The sequence below is a fragment of the Macrobrachium nipponense genome, chromosome 35 (genome assembly GCF_015104395.2).
Source record: "Macrobrachium nipponense isolate FS-2020 chromosome 35, ASM1510439v2, whole genome shotgun sequence".
NCBI classification, from domain to species: Eukaryota; Metazoa; Arthropoda; class Malacostraca; order Decapoda; family Palaemonidae; genus Macrobrachium; species Macrobrachium nipponense.
Genome location: NC_061096.1, coordinates 37,073,296 through 37,094,409, shown reverse-complemented (window position 1 = coordinate 37,094,409; position 21,114 = coordinate 37,073,296). Strand labels below are relative to the sequence as shown.

At 37.2% G+C, this 21,114-nt stretch overlaps 1 pseudogene; it reads left to right on the top strand.

Moving 5' to 3' along the window:
* LOC135208629 (uncharacterized) overlaps window positions 1-21,114 on the top strand; it is a 794,601-nt pseudogene that overhangs the window by 86,366 nt on the left and 687,121 nt on the right.

The following is a 21,114-nucleotide window of genomic DNA, read 5'->3' as shown; positions in this document are numbered from 1 at the left end:
ACGGGAGTTAATGAGGCCAAAAATCACCAGGGAATAGTTTAATTTCCACCCTACCTGTGTCACCAACAGACCTACTTATGTTTTTGTATATATAATCTTGTAAGACATCTTATGTTGTCCATATTTTACCAGTGATCAGGAGCACAGAAGGAAGAACTCGAAATATGTGGTTGCAACGTTAAAATAGTGTTTTTTGGGCCTTTTATCTTCATACACACACAAACACACGCACACACAAATATATATATATATATATATATATATATATATATGTGTGTATATATAGATGTTACAACCTCCCAGGTTGCAGTACAGGTTCTTTTAAGGTCTTTATATTCTCAAGGATTGCAGTCAGTAAATGTACCTCAGTGACAAGGAAGGACGGAAACAGAAACTCAAGAAAACTTAACAATATTTATTATAAACTAGAAAGTCACTTAAATCAACCTTGCGAGATTAAATGCACTTAATTATATAGATATATATCAACAAGAGAACAAATACCTGGTTCTCTGGATCTCACAAAATAACCTAAGCTACTACACTAAACCTTATCAAGAGAAAATTTCAAGAGAGAAAACATACTTAATATATAACAAGTTGGATCCAAAATAAGGCTAGCCAAAATAATCAATAACTTAATAATAATAAGGTAGAAGGAAGTAAGAGATGATAACAAGGAAAACCTTAATATTCCTACCTACAACACAAAGCTAAACAATGTGGAACTCGGTCCACTAAATACTAACACACAAACAAATATGACAACATATACATGTAAACTTATACATATATATATATTTATAAATAATAAAAATTGGCAAAAATAAACAATTTCACCTCGAGTGAAATTCCAGAAGAGGAGTTGAACTCAGGACCGTGATCAGTCCATCAAGCTGCTAACGGAAGGGCAAATACTGTACGCCAGGTACTGAAGGGCAACACTTCCCGATGCAAGAGGAACGATAATACGTCTTACCTGGCGACAGACTCCCTACTAGCCACCTCACGAGTCAAGTAGCTCTCACTCCCGTATAACAGCTGGACGAGGATGACACGGCAGGTAAATCCAGAATCCAGTGCCGGGATACAGCGACGACACTGGTTTTCCCGTCAAAATCCTCAGACGGGAAAAAGAGCAGAAACAGTGGTCGCAGATGACAGAGCGTCTGCTAAACTCAACAGCAGTGTGAAGGTCGCAGGTGACAACAACACCTGCGCGAGAAAAAGCCGTGATCCAGGGGCACACACACAACAGACGTATATATGCGTCTTCCAAAATCCGTGAGCGAAATATCCAAGTATGTGGTCCAAAAGGCAAGTATCCAAAGTCGTCCTCCAAATCAAAATATATGCTGCGACAGGAAACAGTACTGGTGAGAGCTTGTCAAGACCCGAACTCCCGTTGACCGGTCGACCATGTCCACTCATCACCTTCCCAGTGTTTATAAACACTCAAAGCAAAAGAATAACAATCGTTAAAACGATAGTTCACCAATACACAAAAGAGGAGGAGGAGGCGCAAAAACACTGAAACAATCGTAAAGCCACTTAACTTACGGTAACACAAGAGTAAACATACTCAGCAAAAATTTAACTTAAAAGTAAACAAAAAAGTAAACAAGGCTGATTTAAATCAACAAAAGAAATAATAGTTTTACGTTATCCTAATACCTTCCTCCCCCAAAACAAAAAAAATTATTCACATAGAATACATTTTTTTAAAATCAAATACTGTAAGAATGCTGAAATGAAAAGGAATTAATATAATTATAGAGATACAAAACCAGATCAAGATAAATATTTAAACAACCCTGAAAAATAAAGGTTATGAATATTATTACAATATACATGACAAAAGAAGCATAGCTTCACGAAGAAAATTTACCAAACCAGACAATAGGGCACCTTAAAGAAGGCTAAACCAAGACTCGAACGAGTACCAAAAAAAACTGATAGACCTTACCGAGGTTGAACATACAAAAACAATGCACTTAACCAAACCTACATCTAAACTAAACCCTCCCAAGTAGTAAGATCACTCATACTCACACATACTTGCCATCATATTTTACTATGCAATAATAGTTTTAATACAAACCCAATGAAGACACGAGAAGGGAGGGGGAGGGACAAAAGCCAAGATTACATACGAGAAAGGGCATCAGGAATACGGTTCTCAGATCCCTTAATATGTTTGATAACCAGAGAGAATTCCTGCAACTGCAGAGCCCACCTTAAAATCCTCTGGTTGGATCCTTTCATCCGTTCGATGAACACTAGAGGATTGTGGTCAGTCCAAATCTCTATAGGGAAAGAGAAATTAGTCACATAGGGTTTAAAATGTAGCAGAGTACGAACCAAGGCCAAAGCCTCCTTCTCGATAGTGGAGTACCTTTTCTCCGCTGCCAATAACTTACGGCTGAAGTAAGACACGTAAGACACAGGACGAACCTCTCCAGCCCCATTTCTCTGAAAGAGGACACCCCCAATGCCTACATCACTGGCATCCACCGCAATAATGAAAGGTTTCTGAAAATCAGGAGACATTAATATTGGGTTTGACACCAACACCAGTTAGTTTAATAAAAGACTTCACATTGAGGAGACCACACAAATTTCTGTCCTTTTTCTAATAGCTTAGTAAGCGGCTGAGCAATGTCCGAGAAGTTTCGGACAAACCGCCTATAATAGCCAATCATGCCGAGAACTCTCCGAACTTCTCTGACATTGCACGGCCTCTTCAAATTTATAATGGCCTCGAGATTGGCTTGTTTAGGGGCTACCTGTCGCAAACCAACCTCATGACCCAAATAACATACTTTGGCCTTGCCAAATTCACACTTACCTAAGTTCACAACAAGACCGGCGGCCCTCAAAGCTTCAAACACTTTTCTCAACCTTACCATATGAGTTCGCCAATCATTGCTGTGAACAACTAAATCATCAATATAAATTTCAGTGCCTTCCAAACCACAAATGACTCTGTTCATAAGCCGCTGAAAGGTACATGCAGCATTCTTCATCCCAAAAGGCATTACTTTACATTCGTAAAGCCCAAAGGGAGTTACAAAAGCAGAAATTTCCCTGGCTCGATCAGACAGGGGCACTTGCCAATATCCTTTCAACAGATCCAACTTAGTAATAAATTTTGCAGACCCTATCTGATTGAGACAGTCATCAATGCGGGGCAAAGGAAAGGAGTAATTTTTAGTACCGGCATTAACCTTACGTTAATCCACACACATACGGTACTTCCCATCAGACTTCTTAACCAGAACAATCGAAGAGCTCCAAGGACTTATCGAAGGTTGGATGAGGTCATGCTCTAGCATATACTTTATTTCCTCCTCGACTATGTCCCTCTTCACTGGATTTAGTCGATAAGGATTCTGCTTTACGGGGGAAGCACTGCCCACATCCACATCATGCTGAAGCAACCTCGTCCTACCTGGTGAACTCTGAAATACTTCTGGAAAAGAACAGATTAAATTAATAATGTCCCTTTTGGGTAACTTCCAGATGGTCAAGCCCTCCTTTCAAAACCTCTAGATTTTGAATATTATTAGAGAGCATCAGAAGACACCTGACCAACCAAGTCCTCAAAGTTATCCTCTGGAGGCTCTACAGCCATAAACACAGGCTCATATACAATAGCTAAAGGATCTCTACCACATGAAATATAAGATTTTAATCTATTAATATGAAAGACCCGGCACTTTCGTTTGGTCCCGGGGGCTTCAATTTCATAATTCACCTCAGACAATCTTCTCAAAACCTTCCAGGGCCCTTTATACCTTGGTTCGAGGAAATTGTCTGAGTCTGTACTCAACACCAATACTAATTCCCCAGGCTCAAACGAGCGCACCTTGGTTTTCCTATCAAAATTTGATTTCATGACTGCTTGGGAGGAAACCAAATTTTCTCTAGCAAATTTCCATGCAATGGCTAATTTCTTCCGTAAATTCTCTATAAATTCCACCACATTAATTTCTCCCTTCTGACCAGATGCAAGCAATTCGTGGAAAATTTCCAACGGACCACGTACCCTGTGTCCAAACACCAGCTCGAAGGGAGCTACACCTGTAGATGAATTCGGATGGTTCCTTATAGCAAAGAGAGCAAAGGGAAGCCCTTTTTCCCAATCCTCTCCTTGTTCATAGCAGTATTTCTTTAACACTGATTTAAGTGTCTGTTGGAATCTTTCCACCACACCCTGACTCTCTGGATGATAAGGTACGCTGGTAGTGTGCTGAATGGCTAGTTCAGCACACTTACCCCTAAATACCTTACTCGTAAAATTCGTCCCACAGTCTGTCTGAATTTTACGAGAGAGTCCATATCTGGAGAAAAATTCAATGAGCTTCTCAAATACTGCTCTGGAGGTAATCTTTTTCATTGGGAAGGCCTCAGGAAATCTGGAAGCCCTGTCCATAATCGTCAGGAGATGAGTAAACCCAGTCTTTGTTCTGGGCAAAGGCCCTACCACATCTATTACCAATTCTACAAAAGGTTCCCCAATTGCAGGAATTGGATTTAAAGGTGCTTTAGGGATTACTTGATTGGGTTTTCCCATTACCTGACAAACCTCACAGTTACTAACAAATTGTTTCACTGATAATTTTAATCCTGGCCACCAAAAACATTTTGCCAACCTCTTGAAAGTCTTAAATACTCCAAAGTGACCAGAAAAAGAATCATCATGTGACAACCTCAAAACAGACTCCCTAAATTGTGAGGGAACCACAATTTGTTCCACTCGAGAAGTCTTGTTCAGATCATGTGTAGATGGGCGACTAACTCGGTATAACAAACCTTTTATTACACAAAACCTTGGTTTAGTTAAATCGGCTGTGTCACCCAACTCAAAATCAAACTCTTGTTTTTGAGCCTCAATAAACATGAAACGGTCCCAATCAGGTTGCAAGATATCACTAACACTACTTGGACTATCTACTGGCCCGGGCCTTTCTAACTCTACTTCTAAACTACTTAAATCTAAGTGATCTCATTTTATCAAATTAGCTGCCTTTAGCAGATGCCCGGGTCGTCACAGCCACTGGACAAGCATCCATAGTCAAAATAGGGAATAATTCCAGACCCTTATGGTCTAACATGTCATTTCCCAAAATACCATCAATACCTGGAATGGGGGAGACTCTCACAACAGCCAACTCAGTTACTTTATTATACCCAGGGAAGGATAACTCAACTTCTACCAATGGAGCTGAAACCACTGTGTTCGGGAACCCTCCCAGAACCACATAATTCCCTGAATATTTAACTAAACCATTTAATGATTCTTTTAACACTAATGACCGAGCAGACCCTGTGTCTCGCAAAAATTTCACCTTAAGGACTCCTGAATCAGTAACCAGTCTACCAGGCCAGATATATTTATCATAGAGTCATGCCTGACTACTCCCAGATGGATTCACATTACCGCTGTCACAACTAATCTCATTACCACTAACAACCACTGATGGATTCTCAACCTTGGGATTAGACTTATTTGAAATTAGAGATATAGGGTTGTGACCACTACTGTCACCATTTCTCTGGAGATACCTCCTTCTGGCATTACACTGAGCCTGATAATGCCCGGGCTTATTGCACCAAAAGCAGGTCCCACTACCTCTACTCACATTACCAGATATCAACCGGTTTTTGGAAAAGACTAGTGTGCCCACCACTTGAGACTTTTCCCTGACCATTCTCATTCTTAGAATAAGTTGGGAGTCCTGAATGCTTTACCCTAGTATCTCCAACATTACGAGATTTCATATTAAAATTATTTGGCCTAGCAGGCTGGAAATTTGTTACCTGGGAACTAAAATTACCGGAACCAGCTCGATGGGTCAAGATGAACTCATCAGCAATCTGAGCCGCCTTACTTATACTGGCAGCTTTTACTTCCTCTAAATATATTCTCAGTTCCTTGCTACAATGTTTCTTAAATTCCTCCAACAGCATTAATTCCCTTAAGGAGGAGAAAGAGGCCACCTGTCGGCTCTTTAGCCAATCATCAAACTGCTCTTCCTTGAGCCTAGCAAATTCTACAAATGAAAGAGCAGGGTGCTTAACAAAATTCCTAAATTTTAGGCGATAGGCCTCAGGGACAAGGTCATAGGCCTTGAGGACTAACGCCTTCACTTTATTATAATCACGGGCTACACCCTCCTCCAAAGAATTATACACCCGGATTGCCTTGCCCACCAGCCTACACTGAATTAGGACTGTCCACATCTCGGTGGGCCAAGACAACCTGGTAGCTACCCGTTCAAAAGCCTTAAAAAATTCAGGCACATTTCTCTCATCAAATACAGGGACCAACTTCAGAGCTGCCCCTATATTAAATTTATCAGGAGATGGTCCACAGGGAGTACTTAATCTATTAGGAGAACCTTGTAACCTAGCCAACTCCAAATTTACATTGGCCATCTCTAGCTCATGCCGCCTCACCCTCTCGTTCTCTTCAAACTCGAGCTTCATTAACTCTATCCTCTTACAAATTAAGCTGTATTCACTGTCCTCCTGGGACACTACAGGCTGTACTGGGGCTACATTCACTTGGACAGGGTTTTCTACTAAAAAGGGGTTAGTGGACACATTATACCTTTAAATTGCAAATTAGCCTGCCCTTCAAAAATTGTTCCAGTACAAGGAGGATCTTCAAAGAAAGACCTGGATTTATACTAACATCCTCAATCACACTACCCTCTCGCTCTTGTGAATATCCTAATTGATGCATTAGGAAAAAGAATGCCAAAAGCATGCAAACTGTGTAAGGTTTGGTATAGCATAGTCAATCCACAAAACCTAATCAGAAAATGTGCTGCATGCAACATTCCGACCCATCCACAGTGTGCTGAGGTAATGCAAGATTTGAGAAAAGATACAAGAATTTTTTGTTCAACATGTCTATCATGGATAGACAATGTTATTAAATCAAGATTGAATGTACAAATAGTTGAGGATGAAGAAGAAGAGGAAGAAGAAGAAGAAGAAAAAGAAGAAGAGGAAAACGGAAGAGAAGTAAACAAAAATGAAATGACAGAAAAAAATAAGGAAAACAAAGAACAAGATAAAAGTATGGATGCAGAGATACTCATTGATACTACATATGAGGCAATAAAGCAGCATACCTACGAAGAAATAAATTACGATATGACAACAGAAAAGCAAATCCCGAAGAGGCTCTACCCAGATCTACACAATGACGGGAAAGAGGAAAAAATAGACAAGAAAGACAAAATCTGCAACCTTTTGAAAAGAGGGAATTGCAGATTTGGAGAAAGATGTTACTACAAACATCCTAAGGTATGTCAAAACTATGAAATATATGGTAAATGTGCATACTTAGATGGCTATGGGGATGATTGCAGAGATCTGCATCCAAAAATATGTAAAAACCTAAAAGAAGGAAAAGGATGTAAGTTCGACAAAAACTGCAAATATATGCACCCTGTAGCCATGAATCATAATCAAATAAATAACCAACCAAGTAATAAAATCCAAAATAAGAAAGAAACAAATAAAGAGAGAAATCAAGAATATCAGGTAAAAGAGAAAAACAAACCACCCCAATGAGATATGCAGAGGTGTCAGCAAAAAATTTCAAAGCATCAGCTCCGAAATTCTACTCAAGAGATAATAACTGTATTTATTATGCAAGAGGATATTGCAGAAACGGAGAAAATTGCAGATTCAGACACAAAATGAATAATTATGATGAAGGAAGATCAAATATTATGGAAAAGTTGGATTTTTAATGTCAGAATTTCTGGAAATGAAAAAAAGAACAACATACCAGAACAGAAAGAGACATGGGAAAATCCTTATTACTACCAATATTAAATGAAGGAGAAAACACGCAAACCATCATAGTGATGAATGCGCAGGGTTTAGTTACGAGTAACTCAAAAAGAAAAATAGAGTATTAGAAGAACTAACCCAAAATGAAAAGAAAATAGATATAATGAATATAAGTGAAACCTGGTATTCCCAAGAGACTGGGAATGATGATCAAATAAAAGGGTTCCAAACTTATAGATCAGATAGAAAAAATAGGAATCAAGGGGGAACCGCAATATATGGGAAAGACAAAAAACAAGGAAAAATATATGAGAAATATAGTAACTCAGAATGTGAACTAATAGCGGTAGAATTTGAATCTGAAAAATTGATGAACATAGTAATATATAGACCTCCTAATACTAAAGAGTTTGACTTAATAATTGAAAAATTGGATGATATATGTAGAAATCACAAGGACTGGACTATTCTCCTATCTGGTGACTTCAACTTTCCTTTCGTAGAATGGAAAGAACGAATAGGAGACTGTGGTTGTACTTATACATATAAAAAAGAGAGTAATAGTAGTGCAGAAGATAAGAGGCAATTTGAAAAGCTATTAGATATGCTACTAGAATACAACATTCAACAAATAAATCACCTGCCAACAAGAAAGGAAAATACTTTAGACCTAGTATTTGTGAACGAGATGAATTATGTTAAAGAAATAATAGTTTATAATGCGAGTATTTCAGACCATAATGTCATAGAATTAACAATTTCATCCAAAGCAAGTGAAAATAGAGATAAGCAAGAAATGAAAAAGTGGGAAGGATATGGAAAATACAACTTCTACAGTAAAAATATAAATGGTCAGAAATTAATGAAGAATTAAACAAAGATTGGGATAACATTTTCGTAAGTGATGACATAAGGGTAAATACGGAGATATTATATAAAATATTTGAGAAAATAGTGGATAAATATATACCGAAGAAGAAAAGTAAACATCATTCATGCATACCAAGAGACAGAAGGATCTTGTTCCAGAAAATCAGAAAGTGGAAAAAAGGTCTTGCAAAAGAAAAAAATGCATGGAAAGTTATAGAACTAAAAAGTAAGATAGAAAATGCAGAACAAAAGATTATACAATCAAAAGAAAATGAAAAACGGGACTTGGAAGAAAAAACCCTATTAAATATCAAGCAAAACCCCAAACTATTATACTCATATGCGAAGAAGATGAATAAAAGAAGAATAGAAATAGGCCCTCTGAGAATTGAAGGGAGATTAACGAATGAAAAAAAGGAAATTTGCAACATACTGGCAGAACGATATAAGAGAGAATTCACCCCTAGAATAGATAATGAAGATAATGATATAGAAGTAAGGGACGAAAATAGTGAATATTTAGCAGACATATTAATTAATGAAGCTGATATTGTGCAGGCAATTAATGAAATTAAAAATGGAGCTGCTGCAGGGCCGGATGGAGTCCCTGCTATTTTGTTAAAGAAAGTAGTTCATTTTATCGCAAAGCCACTTGCAATATTATTAAGACAAAGTGTAGATACAGGCAAGATTTATGATGAGCACAAATTAGCATATATCACCCCTACTTTCAAAAGTGGATCAAGACTAGAGGCAAGTAATTATAGGCCTGTGAGTCTAACATCACATATTATGAAAGTGTATGAAAGGGTAATGAAGAAAAATATTATGAAACATTTAATAAAAAATAATTTGTTTAATATTCGGGACAACACTGGTTTTCGTACCCGGAAAAAGTACACAAACCCAACTGTTAGTCCACCGTGAGAACATATTCAAAAATATGAAAAGCGGAAATGAAACAGATGTGGTTTATCTAGACTTTGCAAAAGCTTTTGACAAAGTAGACCATAATATATTAGCAAAGAAAATTAGAAAACACAATATCGTAGATAAAGTAGGAAGATGGTTAAAAGAATTTTTACACAACAGAAAACAGATAGTTATTGCAAACGATGAGAAATCGGATGAAACCAAGGTAATATCCGGTGTGCCACAAGTACGGTGTTAGCTGCAATATTGTTTGTTATTATGATTGAAGACATAGACAGTAATGTTAAGGATTCGGTAGCGAGTAGTTTCGCTGATGACACAAGAATAAGTAGAGAAATTACTTGTGATGAAGATAGGAACGCTCTACAAAGAGACCTTAACAAAGTATATGATTGGGCAGAGGTAAATAGGATGGTATTTAACTCTGATAAATTTGAATCAATAAATTATGGAGACAGAGAAGGAAAGCTATATGCATATAGGGGACCTAATAATGAGACAATCACAAATAAGGAAGCAGTTAAAGACCTTGGTGTGATGATGAATAGGAACATGTTATGCAATGATCAAATAGCCATTCTGTTGGCAAAATGTAAAGCAAAAATGGGAATGTTGTTACGGCACTTCAAAACAAGAAAAGCTGAACACATGATTATGCTTTATAAAACATATGTTCGTAGTCCACTTGAATATTGCAATATGATATGGTACCCACACTATCAAAAGGATATTGCACAAATAGAGAGTGTACAAAGGTCCTTTACAGCTAGAATAGAAGAAGTTAAGGACCTAGACTACTGGGAAAGACTACAATCCTTAAAATTATATAGTCTAGAAAGGAGAAGAGAACGCTACATGATAATTCAGGCATGGAAACAGATAGAAGGAATAACAGAAAATATCATGGAACTAAAAATATCAGAAAGAGCAAGCAGAGGTAGATTAATAGTGCCCAAAACTATACCAGGAAAAATAAGGAAAGCACACAGAACATTAATCCACTACGCACCAGCATCGATAATGCAGCGTCTATTCAATGCGTTGCCAGCTCATCTGAGGAATATATCAGGAGTGAGCGTAGATGTGTTTAAGAATAAGCTCGACAAATATCTAAACTGCATCCCAGACCATCCAAGATTGGAAGATGCAAAATATACCGGAAGATGTACTAGCAACTCTCTGGTAGACATTAGAGGCGCCTCACACTGAGGGACCTGGGGCAACCCGAACAAACTGTAAGGTAAGGTAAGGTCTGAGTCACTATCACCAACACTGTCAAAATCCCTAGCTAAATTCTCTCCTTCAGCCATACCTTGAGCTACCTTACTTTTTACAGCTATCAGCAACTGGGCCCTAGTGTTCGCAGCCCTAAGTGGGACACCTAACCAGCGAGCACAACTCACCAAATACTCTTTACTCAATACAGGAAGATGCCTAAGACAATCTGCCGATCCCAAAAACTCAGCTGTATCAAAAATAAATTCTTCCATGGTTCCAAAATTAAAGGGGGAGTAAGGCAATACACTAAACAGCAACAAATACTGGTAAATCCACGAGCGCTGTTCCGCCAACCAAAACACTGAGTACACCCGAGTGCAATCCTGTCACGGTCGCCAACTGTTACAACCTCCCAGGTTGCAGTACAGGTTCTTTTAAGGTCTTTATATTCTCAAGGATTGCAGTCAGTAAATGTACCTCAGTGACAAGGAAGGACGGAAACAGAAACTCAAGAAAACTTAACAATATTTATTATAAACTAGAAAGTCACTTAAATCAACCTTGCGAGATTAAATACACTTAATTATATAGATATATATCAACAAGAGAACAAATACCTGGTTCTCTGGATCTCACAAAATAACCTAAAGCTACTACACTAAACCTTATCAAGAGAAAATTTCAAGAGAGAAAACATACTTAATATATAACAAGTTGGATCCAAAATAAGGCTAGCCAAAATAATCAATAACCTAATAATAATAAGGTAGAAGGAAGTAAGAGATGATAACAAGGAAAACCTTAATATTCCTACCTACAACACAAAGCTAAACAATGTGGAACTCGGTCCACTAAATACTAACACACAAACAAATATGACAACATATACATGTAAACTTATACATATATATATATATATTTATAATAATAAAAATTGGCAAAAATAAACAATTTCACCTCGAGTGAAATTCCAGAAGAGGAGTTGAACTCAGGGCCGTGATCAGTCCATCAAGCTGCTAACGGAAGGGCAAATACTGTACGCCAGGTACTGAAGGGCAACACTTCCCGATGCAAGAGGAACGATAATACGTCTTACCTGGCGACAGACTCCCTACTAGCCACCTCACGAGTCAAGTAGCTCTCACTCCCGTATAACAGCTGGACGAGGATGACACGGCAGGTAAATCCAGAATCCAGTGCCGGGATACAGCGACGACACTGGTTTTCCCGTTAAAATCCTCATACGGGGGGGAAAAAGGGCAGAACAGTGGTCGCAGATGACAGAGCGTCTGCTAAACTCAACAGCAGTGTGAAGGTCGCAGGTGACAACTACACCTGCGCGAGAAAAAGCCGTGATCCAGGGGCACACACACAACAGACGTATATATGCGTCTTCCAAAATCCGTGAGCGAAATATCCAAGTGCGTGGTCCAAAGTCGTCCTCCAAATCAAAATATATGCTGCGACAGGAAACAGTACTGGTGAGAGCTTGTCAAGACCCGAACTCCCGTTGACCGGTCGACCATGTCCACTCATCACCTTCCCAGTGTTTATAAACACTCAAAGCAAAAGAATAACAATCGTTAAAACGATAGTACACTAATACACAAAAGAGGAGGAGGAGGCGCAAAAACACTGAAACAATCGTAAAGCCACTTAACTTACGGTAACACAAGAGTAAACATACTCAGCAAAAATTTAACTTAAAAGTAAACAAAAAAGTAAACAAGGCTGATTTAAATCAACAAAAGAAATAATAATAGTTTTACGTTATCCTAATAATATATATGTATGTATATACACATATATACGTATATACACATACATATAATGTTTGTGTTTGCTACCTCAATAACGTAAGTTGTAAGTGAACTGAAAATTTTGCTAATTTGCTGCTATAGATGTTAGTTTTTTTTATAAGGGGTGTCTTGCAGATTACAGAGCAACACCAATAACCCTGTTGGTGAAAAGTTTGTATCGATCTTGTGAACAGTCGTGTCTGTTGATAAGATACAATAATCTATAGGAAATATTTAAAAAAAAAAAAAACATGATTACTGACTTCCTAAGCGCTTTTATCTTATTTATTTCACATGTTTCCTTAACTGTACATTTTACACTCAAACCCAGTATCGTCAACAACAAAAACTTTACGCTCACCACCTTAATTAACGATATTAGATTATGGAGGCTTTACTCTTTGTTCAATAAAAATACGTGCTTCCCACTCCTACTTCCTTGGCCTGACGGTGCGACATCTGTTGGGTGCTTAATTAGTTACTTGTTCAACTGCTTCGGGGTTTCATAGTCGCGGATTCGTGTTCACTCTGGATCAGCGGAGGGAACGAACTTTTGTGCACCATAGTACCTCATTCAACAAGGATTTATTTATGTGTTTATTTTCTTTTTCCAGTACCATACTGAAATTTGTTCACACCACTACCACCACCACCACAGGAATGATAATAATAATAATAATAATGATAATAATAATAATAATAATAATTTTCAGTTAATCTTTGTTTGTCCAAGTAATGGTAATATGCGAAAGGGCTATTGCAATAATATTTAAACGAAGGATATTACTAACATTTGAATTTTCTTTATTAAGAAAGGGTGAAGAAGTCTACAAGCTGAGAGGGCATTTGGGCTATTATCAATAAAACCACTCGCAAATATAGTCCTTTCCAAAGAGACCATTGCAGTAAGAATCTTGCCGAGATTATGGAATAATAATAACGAGAAACAAGCAGTAGAATAAACAGGAAAGCTGAAGCAATGAGGGAGTCGCAATCTGCCATTGAGACATCATTTTTGAAGGTTTATAAAGGAGAGAGTCGGAAGGCGGTATAGCACGATTGAATAGAGCAAACTAAACTGCATTTGCGTCTTCATAAACATAAGATCTCACGGCGTTCCTTTGCCGCCTTAATTCCGTCCATACTTCCTGCCTTATATAACATCGTTGAGGAGGAATCTTGCCTTCTCAGAAAAACTGGGCCCTGTATAGTGCGGCTAAAAAAAAAGTATATATATATATATTTCATAAAAGTAACCGAGAATTTTTTTCCCCTGACTTCCGGCTGAAGTTATGGAAAATGTTAGGCTTAACGCATCACCAAGTAGGTTAGAGAATGTAATCAACACCTTATTTTATTCGGCCGTAACACGCTGTGGAGGGGACATAAAGGCAATGCTACTGGAACGAGGGAGAATCTCTCTCTCTCTCTCTCTCTCTCTCTCTCTCTCTCTCTCTCTCTCTCAACATCTGAAAGTAAGCTTAGGGAGAAAGTTTTCGAAACTGTTGTAAAGTGTCTTGCCTAACAAAGATAAGTAACAGTCAGTTAATTATCTCACTGAAGTACGTAAAATGGTGCTTGAAAGGTGTGGAACAATGTCCCCCCCCTCTCTCTCTCTCTCTCTCTCTCTCTCTCTCTCTCTCTCTCTCTCTCGTTTCTTTGTTTGTGCTTGTTTCAGTCTGAAGATAGATAGGTTGTAACACAAATTACCATTTTGTTGTAAGGTATAACTTCACAAATTAATGTATTTATGAATATTAAATAGAAACGCGTTTGACTATAATTTCCATGTTGATTTCAGTAGAGTGTAAACATTCTGCTAATCTCACCTTCGACAAGGACGTTAACGCTTTTGAGACGATTTGTTTTTGTTTTTTTATCAGGGTTATGCGCTAGAGTTGATTGGTAAAGCACTGATAACATTTCGTGAGTTTGCCTCGTATGTAAATATGGAGTTAGGATATTGTACGCCGAGAGGTTCCAAGATTCGGTAATAGCGGTAGCGACAGTTATTGCAGCTTTCTTGGAAGTTATATATGAAAATGTAATAACGATGAAGTACGTATACGCAGAAGGCATGAGATATAGAAACTTGGCAGAATTGGAGTACCTAGAAGATGCTGTTTTAACCAGCGCATCATATGAAGACTTACAGATATTGCTAATAGAATGCGTACATATATAAACAGGTGGGACATATGTTTTAGTTAAATAAATAAAAATTATGGGAACAGAGTAAGCTCAAAGAATTGAGATAAAACCAAAGAATGGATTCATGAATCTTTTTAATATGTAGGAATTTTGATATAGTGCAAAACTGTTAAGGCAGATCAAAGTTTGGGCAGCTAAATAAAATTAGATTAAGTCAAAAAGGCCAAGTGCTGAAGACGTTGGAAAGAGGGAGTCTTGACTGGTTGAACAGGAGCATAAAGAGATTCAGATAAAAAAGGAGATGAAGCAAAAGGATGTAAAGGCAGCTTTGCTAAGTAGTAGTTATAGTAGATTCACATCAACCGTGCATTTGATGTCTCGGGCAGTCCCTTACGACGCTCCTGATTGATTGGCTGTTGATAAGCCAATCACAGAGCTTAAAACTCTCAGTCGGAGAGAGACCAGGAGTTTCCAGCCCTGTGATTGGCTTATCAACAGCCAATCAGGAACGTCGTAAGGGACTGGCTGAGACATCGAATGCACGGTTGATGTGAATCTACTATAGTGGGCACTGACGGCTGTCTCCCTATGGCGCAGGCTGAATTAGATTTGGAAATAAAAAGGGAATATGCGCATCATAAATTGTCTCTACCTACTATGAGATTCAGGGCCTCTGTAACACGGTTTTTTCGCAATAACTTTTTATCTATGCATTTCATAAATATAACGCTTATTCAGAATACACATTATATCTACACATAAATTTTGACTATTCTGCATTACGTAGGTTGAATAAATTTGGTACTTACAATGTAAAAGTGACTTTTTTTTTGAAGACGGGCCAACTTACTCAGAGGAAAGGCTTCGAACGCACTTGTTACTTAACTTATGACAGCATTTCTTCCCTCTTTCTCGATGAATGATTGGCTATACGTAACGAAGGCTATACCTCTGGCAACAATGACATACAAATTTAGATACAAGCAAAGCAGTACACCTTTATGAACTCTTAAACCTCTCCACTGATAATTGTCATAATGAACAAACCAACAAAATATGTTAATAAATACAAAAACACTTCGATTATTAGTCTGATTCCCAAAATAAGTTTCCTAAGAAATTACAGTCTACTTTATAGGTCATAATCAGATTAACAAGATGTAGGGAATAGTTGGTAATTTTCAAAAACATAGTAGACAAGCTTGATTTGATAACTGCTATATCCAATGTCAAGCAATTTTTATTTATTGGCCATCTACCTATTAAAAAAAAAAATAGCCGGTACCGTATTTTGGCTTTAAATCTTCACCAATAATTATCGTCAGAATGATGACTTCATGAGGCTCCACCCACTTTGGCCTCTTTATAATTCAGGATAACACTGAAGGCCATCATGGGCATTGTTGGATTAGAAAATTTAACTTCTGGCTATAGAAAATCATTTCTCTAGTAGTTGTAAGAAGTGCTAAATGATCCTCAAGGATCCCAGCAGTTGGCCTAAACGTTTAATTCATGTATATTGCTGCTATACAGTTGCGGCACTACTGCTACAGTAGTATTACTACGCTAGCACAGATACCCCACCCACATCTATGTATCGTTCCGCCATTCATAAAGTCTTTGGGTTTCAAAGCCGATGGAACAAGGTGAATTGAGTTTCTGTCTGGTGGATGGGCGGGGCAACATAGCGTCAAAAGGTGTTTACCTTGCTTACGTAATGAATTTTTTTCGACTCTTTGCTCGTAATCATTGGCCATGGCGTCGGCTAGATAATTTTTACCCTATAAAAATTAAAACTATCGGGTTTAGGTTATTGATAATGCTGACAAAATTTGTGTGTGGTTGTAAAATATAAATATGTCAACTTTCAGCTACATCCGATGCTTTGATAAGGAGCAAAGTCCGAAAAACCGTGTTACAGAGGCCCTGAATCTCAGTAGGTAAATAGTATCCTTAAACAATGAACCTTCTTGTACATTTAACCGTAATCTAATCTTTCGCTCTCAGAAAAAAAATAGAATTCTTTAAAATACAACTCACCTCACACTCTCTCTCCCTCTCTCTCGCTCTCTCTCTCTCTCTCTCTTGCTCTCTCTCTCTCTCTGTGTGCGCGCGCGTGTGTGTGTGTATGTGTATGTGTATTGAAGTATGCAGAGCTAACCATCCCTAGCCGTCATGTTATCTTGGTCTCATTTTCCTCGTGAGCGTACGTTCAATTTATCTTCCCTCCTTTTTATGGTCGTGTTTCTTTTTATCATCCGGGGCGTTACTTCCTCTAATCTAATTTAGAATCAAGGGAAAACACTCCAACGTTTAATTATCCGTCATTTTAACACACACACACCGCCCGCCCCCCTCCCTTGATTTTTTTATTTTCTTTTATTTTTAGGACAGCGTTTCCACTTCGTAAGACGAAGGCAGGAAAGGGAAAGGACTCGCCTCTCTTCTCCTCACCGTTGGGTTTTGTGTTTTGTTTGGTTTGGTTTTCTTTTGCTCTTTGGTTTACTGGTTTGTTTCGACGTAGTGGCTACCTAAGTTTATTTATCTAATATTTGATTGATTCGTTTACTTTAATGTTCGCTGTTTATGCAGTACTTCTATTTTAAACTTTATTTATTCACATATCGTCATTATTGTGTATATTTTCAATCACATTTTCACTGTTGTTTATTTTATTTATTTTCCTGTCTATGTATTTATCACTCAAACCACTAATCATGTTTTCATACTATTTGTAAATTTATTCATAAATAGTGCCTTCATTATTGTATTTTTTTTTTATGTAGGTTTCATTATGATTTATTTTATACTTTTCTCTTGATTTACTTTACCGTTTCTCATGCTGGGTTTTGAGTTAATGGCATCTTTTTTTTTTTGTAGAATTTAATAGTATTACATACATATTTTTAGTTATAATAATAATGTTTATGGGTGGTTCTTCATTTGGCTGTTGAGACACGAAGCTATCCATTATATTTTATATATCTTTATTCTTCCATGTCTCACCTTCTACCTCGTGTCTGTGATAAATTTTTTTTCTATCAAGTAATTGACAATAATGGAATACTTCTGATGTATCTGCTAATTGATGTATAGTTTCTTAATTCAGCGAAAGATGAATTTGCTGTCTTGATTGTATTGGTCCAAAAATAATGTGTCCTCCTTCAACTGTGTTGTTCGTTCTCAGGAAACCAGTATCAAATCTGTGACCTGTCTGAAGATAAACTAAGTCTTTTCTATATATGTATATATAATATATATATATAATATATATATATATATATATATATATATATATATATATATATATATATATATATATATAATATATATATATATATATATATATATATATGCGATCTTGCACGTTTGTACACTCACCTTCAAAACATTATCGTGCTCATAACACAAGAAACTACGATTATATCAAACATCCGAAGGTGGGTGTTACCCGGAAGCGGGGGGAAAAAGAAAGCTGCTAATCTTACTGAAATAAAGGTACAAAGGCAGACTTTCAGGTTTGGTGGTAAAAGCGCCATTGTGGCTTTCGGCCTCAAATAATCGGCGTTTTTGAAACGCTCCCCAAATATCAACACGTCTAACCTTTCAGAAAAGAGTCGTCGGGGGCGGGGCGGGGGGGTGCAAGAGCCCTAATGGTTGAAGTGTGTATTTAAGGGAAGAAATTTCAATGGTGACTTTTTATTTTTTTTTTGTTCACTCGCTTCCACACAAAAACACCTTGATTACTCTCTCTCTCTCTCTCTCTCTCTCTCTCTCTCTCTCTCTCTCTCTCTCACCCTCCTCGATATACTCTGAGTCAAGTCTGTGTTTTAGAGGCTAAATGGCTAGCATTTCGAGGGCCAGAGAGTAGGCCTAATCCCTAATGGATTACAGTCTGGGTATAGAATACCTATTGTTACAGCTCCTATATTACTTTTTTTTTCCTTTTGGTGAGCGTAAATCTTTTTCAGGGGTTGCATTTCTTCAGGCGGGGAATGGATAGAAATGGGCTGTTGGTGGCAGGAACAATGTCTTTTCTATGGTTAGAGTCTATTTGAAGTTCCGAGAGAGAGAGAGAGAGAGAGAGAGTCTCTCGTATGACTAGCCATTGGTGATACGTTTTCTTGTATGCTGTTCAATTTGTTGTAGTCATTGAACAAAATATTCCACACCAGAACGATTATAGGGTAGAAGATTATAGTATTTCATGGTTAATATTTGCTGATGTGAAGTCAGAGTAACAAATGAGAATGATAAGATTCACCACAATCCTTGTCTTGTGATTTTTACACCCGTGTCTCATTTACTCTGGACATTCTGTGGAATGTCATGATCTTAGTTGGTTCCATCTGATCTAGGGAGTAGTACAAATTAAATCGCAATTGAGAGAATCCATAATTTCCACTGATAAGAAATGAATAGAATATTTGAGTCGTATTTGCACGACAGATAAAGGATATGCTTTTCCCCGAAGTTCTCCCAAAACCTTTATGTATAATCAGTGTATTTTTCTTTGGAATTGTACTAACAGCAATAGTATGTCCCTCAATTAAGTTTTTTAATCTTTATTTTTGAACGCATCACAACCAGTTTATTAACTTATGAGGTCAGGGAGCGTATTTAAGAAAAATCATCAATATGAATTTTCGTTTTTGGCATAGGCTGTACAACTTGATGAAACATAGCGAAGCAAAATTAGAGGTAAGGGAAGAAGAAGAAGAAGAAGAAGAAGGAAGAAGAAGAAGAAGAAGAAACAACAGCAGCAACAACAGCAGGGAAAGCACATTCAGCCTTCAGTGAAATGGAAATATTTTTTGCCATGAGTCTCTGTTCTTTGTGTTTTTGTTTTTCGGGGCCATTTTCATTTGTGGGATTATGAAGGTGCTTGCGTCTATTATGGCCTTTTTTTTATTTCATATATTGTTGCTTGCCTTTTTTTTTTGGAGCGCAATTTATGCGCGGGAAACCTCGCCCATGTTTATGGGAATGAATTAAACTAAGCTGTTGTTTCTAGAGGTGTATAATTGTTATATGTACTAATATATGTGCATGTATATATTTACGCTTATAGATATGTATATATATATATATATATGTATATATATTATATATATATACAGTATGTATACACATACATATCTACTGAGAGGCGATATTCCTTAGAGAGAGAGAGAGAGAGAGAGAGAGAGAGAGAGAGAGAGAGAGAGAGATACACATACATATCTACTGGGAGGCAATATTTCTGAGAGAGAGAGAGAGAGAGAGAGAGAGAGAGAGAGAGAGAGAGAGAGAGAGTGGATCTACCGTTTGAAGTGGTTCCTCCCTTCGGGGAATATTAAAAATGAAAAACAAAACTTATTGCTCGAGGGCGAAATAAATATTTAAATTCTTTGGTCCGTTGCATTTACTCAGCTCCAGTAATCTGTACCGGAATACATAATGGTAATATTTAGTGCTTCAGGTAAATGGGGAGAAATTGAAAAAAAAAAATAATAATTGGTGAAGATTATTATCCAAGATATTCCTCCAGTGTCTTCATTGAATTATCAAAATTTAATTATACCAATCCAGTGCATTCAAACAGGGTATAATTGGTTTACCAGAAGTGAAAATTATTATGTTCAAGATTAATTGGTCATTTTAAGTAAGGAATTTTCCTGTAAGGTAGATATAGATGAAGTCAGTTGTCTTGTGTTTACAAGGCTGTGAAATTATTATTTTTCTTTTTACAGATATTTGAACGGTCAGTGGGCGACCACCATCTTGAGCGGTTTGGTAAGTAAATGAATTGTACTTTTTACACACACACACACACACACACACACACACACACACACACACACACACACACACATATATATATATATATATATATATATATATATATATATATATATATGTATATTTACTATATAGCATGTATTGCAGATTTACATTTTTATATATTAAGTACCCAATTTTATAAGTTTTTTGACTGTCCAGATTGTTTCTTTTGTTAATATTCCTGAGTTTATGAAATAACGAATGGCCATCTTTATATTATGTTTATATGCCGTGCTTTGTGGTTTCTACCTCGTTATTATATTATTTGTTGGTATGATGCATACTTCTGCTTCTTTTATTCGTATTGTTAAATGTATATGTAAAATGATAGATGATAATGTTTCTATGCCTCGCTCTCTGTTCTCCATCTCCGTTATTATGCTTTGTTTAGGATGACGGTTCATCGGAATATTGCTGTCACATTGGATTATTGCACCCTTTTTATATAGGACTGAACTCGTTTGATGTGTGATCCCATTCAAGTGGTACAAATCACCTAAAATCA